This window comes from Myotis davidii, unplaced genomic scaffold (assembly GCF_000327345.1).
Source record: "Myotis davidii unplaced genomic scaffold, ASM32734v1 scaffold168, whole genome shotgun sequence".
NCBI classification, from domain to species: Eukaryota; Metazoa; Chordata; class Mammalia; order Chiroptera; family Vespertilionidae; genus Myotis; species Myotis davidii.
Window position 1 is genome coordinate 7,713,822 of NW_006383016.1, and position 6,545 is coordinate 7,720,366.

General features: G+C 39.8%; 1 protein-coding gene and 1 pseudogene across 1 annotated transcript in view; both read right to left on the reverse strand.

The window, feature by feature from the left end:
- HDAC9 (histone deacetylase 9) overlaps nucleotides 1-6,545 on the reverse strand; it is a 455,800-nt gene that overhangs the window by 4,173 nt on the left and 445,082 nt on the right. The gene's annotated exons all lie outside the window — the stretch shown is intronic.
- Nucleotides 4,045-6,434, reverse strand: LOC102773900 (annotated as a pseudogene).

A 6,545-nucleotide genomic window follows, 5' to 3' on the forward strand; every position in this document is an offset into this window, starting at 1 on the left:
AGATTTTCTATTGTTTTTTCTATTCTCTGTTTCATTTATTTCTGCTCTGACTTTTATCTCCTTTCTTCTGCTGACTTTAGGCTTAATTTCTTCTTTTTCTCGTCCTTAAGGTTAGTAAACTTAGTTTATTTGAGGTATTTATTTTTTAATATAGGCATTTATTGATGTAAATTTGCCTCTTAGCACTGTTTTTGTTACATCCCATAAGTTTTGCTATGTTGTGTTTCCATTTTCATTTGTTTCAAGTTAAGTTTTTAAGTTTTCTTTTGATTTAATCCTTTATCCATTAGTTGGTCAGTTGTAAACAGGTGTTTAATTTCCACATATTGGTGAAATTTCTAGTTTTCCTTCTGTTACTGATTTCTAATTTCATACCACTATGGTCAGAAAATATAATAGATATTACTTCAATATTTTAAATTTTTCTAAGAATTTTTTGTGACCTAAGATATGACCTATTCTGGGGAATGTGGAACATGGAAATAATTGTATATATTTTCCTTTTGTTGCATGGAATTTTTTGTGTATGTCTGTTAGGTTCACATGGTCTAAAGGTTAAGTCCAATGTTTCCTTATTGATTTTCTGTCTGGGTGATCTATTCGTTGTAGAAAGTGGGGTATTTGATTCCCCTACTATTATTGTATTGGTGTCTATTACTCCCTTCAGATCTGTTAGTATTTGCATAATGTATTTAGGTGTCTGATTTTGGGTGCATATATATTTACAATTGTTGTTCCCTCATGACAAGTTGACCTCTTTATCCCTATGACCTTTGCTGTGTCCTGTTACAGTTTTAGACTTAAAGTCTTATTTCTTTCTAATACCACTATTGCTACCTCTGCTCTATTTTGGTTTCCATTTACATGGAATATCTCTCTTTTTTAAATCCCTTCACTTTGAGACTATGTGTGACCTGGAAACTAAAGTGAGTATTTTGTAGGCAGTAATACAATTGGTTCTTTTAAAAAAAATTCATTCAGTCACACTATGCCTTTAGATTGGCGTATCTAATCCACTTAAATTTAAAATAATTAATGATTGTTATTAGTTACTACTGTCACCTTGTTAACTGTTTTGTGTCTGTTTGGTAGTTCCTATCTTCCTCTCTTGATGTCTTCCTTTTCAATTGATGATTTTCCATAGTGGTATATTTGGATTATCTTCTCATTGGATTGTATGTATCTACTATAGGTTTCTGTTTTACGGTTACCCTGAAGCTTACTTGAAACATCTTATAGACATAACAGACTATTTTAACCTGATAACAGATTATATTTATGATGTCACAATTTACATCATTTTATATTTTGTATCCATTAACAAACTATACCTGTGTTTATACTTTTTTCCTTTAACCTTTATACTAGAATTACGTGATTAACATAGCATCATCATTATAGTACTGGAGTATTCTGAAGCTGCCTATATATTTACCTTTACCAGTGTGTTGTATATTTTCATGTTACTTGTAATCATCTTTTCTTTTCAGCTTGAAGAACTTCCAGCATTTCTTGTAAGGCAGGTATTATGGTGATGAACAACCTCAACTTTTGTTTTGGAAAGTCTTTATCTCACCTTCATTTCTGAAGGACAGCTATGCTGGGTAAAGTACTGTGCTTGGCAGTATTTTTCTTCATCACTTTGACTATATCATCCCACTCTTTCTTGGCCTGCAAGAATTCTGCTGCTAAATCCACTGGTAGTTTTATAAAGGTTCCCTTGTATGAGAGAATTGTTTTTCTCTTGCTACTTTTACAATCCTCTCTTTGTCTTTGATTTTAGACAGCTTTATTATAATGTATCTTGGAGAAGGATCCTTTTGGATTGAAATTTTGGGCTGACTTATTAGCTTCATAAACTTGGATGTCCAAATCTCTCCTCAGGTTTGGGAAGTTCTCAGCCATTGTTACTTTAAATAAGTTTTCTGCCCCTTTCATCCTTGTCCTCTCTTCTCCTCCTGGGACTCCAATAATTCAAAAATTGTTTGCTTAATGGTACTCCATAAGTCCAACAGGCTTTCCTCATTCTTTTTCATTACGTTTCCTTTTGATCCTCTGACTGGATAATTTCAAATGATTTGACTTCGAGCTAGCTGATTCTTACTTCTGCTTGGCTCAGTCCAATGTTGAGCTCTGTACTTAATTCTTTAGTTCAATTATTGTATTCTTCAGCTCTGAACTTTGGTTTGGTTCTTTTTAAGGTTTTCTATCTCTTTCTTGTATTTTTCATTTTGTTCTTCCTGATTTTTTTGTTAAATTGTTTATCTGTGTTCTCTTAAAACTCTATGACAGGGGTGGGCAAACTTTTTGACTTGAGGGCCACAATGGGTTCTTAAACTGGACCGGAGGGCCGGAACAAAAGCATGGCTGGAGTGTTTGTGTGAACTAATATAAATTCAAAGTAAACATCATTACATAAAAGTGTACAGTCTTTTTTTTCAATAGTTTTATTCATTTCAAACGGGCCGGATCCGGCCCGCGGGTCGTAGTTTGCCCACGGCTACTCTATGAGCATCTTTATAACAATTTCTAATTATTTTTTTTCAGGCAATTCATGTATCTTCATTTATTTGGGATCAGTTACTGGACAGTTACTGTGTTCCTTTGGTGGTGTCAGGTTTCCCTGATTCTTCATGATTCTTGTTGCTCTGGTTCTGGGGCAGGAGGACAGCATCAGGGTGTCTGCAGTGCAACCCCATCACTGGCAGAACTGGAGCCTCTTCTGTTGAAACAGGTGGACTTGCCAGTACAATATATAGCTTTCTATCAGATGTGTCTCTTTCCTTCAAAATAATTTTATAGTAACCGTTTTTTGAAAGTAGTCCATTTACTGCTCCCCACCTTCTAGTGAATCAAATACACATGCATATAACTAGCCAATTCTCTCCATGTTTTGAAGCATGGAAGTAGTGTTAGTAGCATAGCAAATGAGGAAAATATCCTGGATTTCAAGGTTTAAGTCCCAGTTTTGCCACTTTCTAAAAATTGAATTTGAGCAAATCACTATCTCTAGATGACCAGTTTCTCTTTAAAATGGAAATAATAATTCCTGACCTAAGGGTATGAGGTTCGAGTGAGTTAATTGAAGAGCCCATGCTTTATACACTGTAAAGTGTTAAATAGTTACAGAATAACTGTGTTATTTATATCTGCCTTTGCAATGAGTTATAGTATCTCCCTTCTCATATCCATGGCTACCAATGTAGGTGGTGCTATTTTTACTCAATCCTTGTCCCTAAGTAAAAGTTTTATATGTCTAAATATTTTGAAAAGGTGACTTTTAAAGAAATCATCTTTACAAAACACTTAGAAAATGAACTTGCTTGGGATGACCATTTACTGTTTGTTTTTGGTGAAAGAGTGAGAAGAACTGCTCTGGAAATATGGGGACTCTCTCTGTCAATCATCTGGAGAAGTGTGGGGGCTCTCTACTGCAATCATAAAAGTTTACCTTGATGATCAAAAACACAGTTGTGGAAAGAGATGGGGGAAGGGGAGATATGAATTTTTATATCTTTGAATTTAATTCTATTTTTAATTAAGTGAGGTAGAGATATAGTATGGTCCAAATAAAACCTCTAAAAGTAAATTTTAGTACAATAGTTCAACTAATTGAAAGATATAAACTTCTACTACAGCAAGCCAATTTAACATTAAGGGTCTTCTTTCAATGAAGGGCAAACGTTTTATATACTAAGGGAAGAATTAGTTCAATCCACCAATCAGAGGTTATGACTTTTACACAAATAAAAATCAGAAAGAATTTAACTTCAGTTAAGATATAGCATAATAATATATTCTTTTATTTCCCCTTAAATAGGTATTTCATATCTTATGATTTTTAAAACAGTACTTAATTAATATTAATAATGTCATTTAGTAAGATACATCTTATTTTATTGGTTTAATTTTTTTGAAGGAGACTTATTTATTAAGAGAGGCATCATATTTAACACTGTACAGACACAGGAGCTGGGGGACAGAGATCAGTCTTCTGAAGGGCTGGACTTTTTTTCTTAACTTTTAAACATTTGGAAATTATCTTTCTCAGGAGATCTGATATCAGTTTCCCATTGTCTTGCTCCACAAATTTCAACAAAAAGTAAACTTGAATGTGCTTAGGAAATTCACAAAGTGCTCTTTGTCAACATGACCTTGACATATCATTTCTTACGGTCTCCTCTCAGTTGGTGAAGTACACATACCTTACAAGGAGGCACTGAAATACCAGGGATGCTTTCGTCAACATCACACAGTGAGCTGGGTTCCAGTCACCTGCTCTGTGTCTCTCAGGTCCACTGCTTCCATCCTGGTTCCTAGGCCCGTGTCCACATGATGGTTTGAATACAGAAAATACACCACCCGGGGGCTTAGGAGTCATTTCCATGGAAGACAGTGTAGGCCTTCTGAAAGCCGGGCACATGGGCTTGTGGATGTGGCTTTCCGGTGTGCCAGAGTCTCCTGGCAGCTCCTGTACACGTCAATCAAGCAGTCCAGTTGGGGCTTGGCACTCTGGAAGACGGGTACTACTTGGGATATCCCATTTGGTTCCACCGGATCATCCAATAAAATGCAGAGGTAGGCAGTCATCTTCTGCATGTAAATAGTCTCATTAATGGTAACATCCTTCACCTTGCCCACCCCAATGAGGGTGGTGCTTTCTTTGACAGAGGCATAGGATGAAGTCATCTGGACGGCAAGGGAATCAGTGATTAACAGAGTCTTCTGATCAAGCTTCACAAAATGGAGGGAACCAAGCAGGCCTCTGAGGGTGATGACTATGGCAGTGGAGAGAATCATGCTGTTCTCGCAGAGGGTGAAGAGCCACCAACCACATGGAGCAGGTGACACTGGTTAGTGAGCGCAGTGACAGCCAAGGACAGCTGAGGCAGAACTTGCAGCAGGAAGGGGAGTAATAGATGTCCGAGAAGCTCAGCTCGCCCTCTATGATGGGACTGCCTGCACCCCTACAGTCCACTGCTCTGGCTGCCACCACAGCCACCGGCCCGAATCCTTGCTGTTTTAATTTAATCCCTATATTCTACTTCCTCGTCCTCCTCCAAGGCAAGCAATATAATGCATGCTTTGTACACGATTTTGTTCACAAGACGTTCTTCAACGCTATGTATTACTGTTTTGTGGGGACATACAGTATTTTTATTTTATGCAAATTTTATTTTTATATACACAGGTATAATTAATCTTGCTTAATATTCTCACCCCGTGGTGTATTTATGTTTTTCTAGCCTGTAGCTGCCAAGTGCTATGTGGCATCTCCATTGAGTACATTCACCACATTTTAACTATTCATTCTCCCACTACTGGGTCCTGGGTTTGACTCCTCCTATCTACCCATCTACACTAATAAAAGACAAACATGCAAATCGACCGTACCTTTGCTATGCCTTAAGCCACACCCACCAGCCAATCAGAGCAACTATATGCAAATTAACCCAACCAAGATGGGGGCCGGCAGCCATGGAGCTGAAGTGAGCAGATGGCTTGATTGCTCCAGTGATGGAGGAAGCCAAGCTTCCTGTCCGGCTCTGAGCTCCACTCAAAGCAACAGAGTTTCAATTATAGAAGGTAAATAAACCCCAGATACCTGCTTTCAGCCTGCCGAGGCCACTGAGCTGGAGCAGGAAGGAGGCCCCTCCTGACCGGCTCTGAGCTCCACTCCAGGCTACAAAGTTTCAATTATAGAAGGTAAATAAATCCAAGAATTAAAAAAAAAGGAGTCACCTGGGGGCGCTTGGCCAGCCTGAAAACGGCCCTCAGCCCCTCACCCAGGCTGGCCAGGCAACCCAGCAGGGCCCCCACTCTGATCTGGGACGCCCTTCAGGGCAAACCGGCCAGCCCCCACCCGTGCACCAGGCCTCTATCCTATATAATGAAAGGGTAATATGCAAACTGACCCTAACAGCAGAACGACTGGGAATGACTGGTCACTATGACACACACTGACCATGAGGAGCCAGACGCTCAATGCAGGAGCTGCCCTCTGGTGGTCAGTGCGCTCCCACAGGGGGAACTCTGCTCAGCCGTAAGCCAGGCTGACGGCTGCCAGTACAGTGGTGGTGGTGGGAGGCGCTCCCGCCCCCTCAGCAGTGCTAAGGATGTCTGACTGCAGCTTAGGTCTGCTCCCCAATGGCAAGTGGCCATCCCCTGAGGGCTCCCAGGCTGCCAGAGGGATGTCTGACTACCAGCTTAGGCCCAATCCCCCGGGGAGCGGGCCTAAGTCAGCAGGTGGTCATCCCCCGAGGAGTCCCAGACTGCGAGAGGGCACATGCTGGGCTTAGAGACCCTCTGCCTCCGATGCACAAATTTTTGTGCACTGGGCCTCTAGTCATTAATAAAGCTTTAGTGAACTTCTTAGAACATGTACTTGAATGACCCTCGGTGAGAATGTCTTCAGTGTACATTCCCAGGAGCATGATTACTACGTCATATGCTTTGCATATACTGGTAGTAAATTGCTTTCTAGCATGGCTGTCATAATTTACCTTTCCACAGCTATGAGGGCTCACTCCAAAGCCCCACAGCTG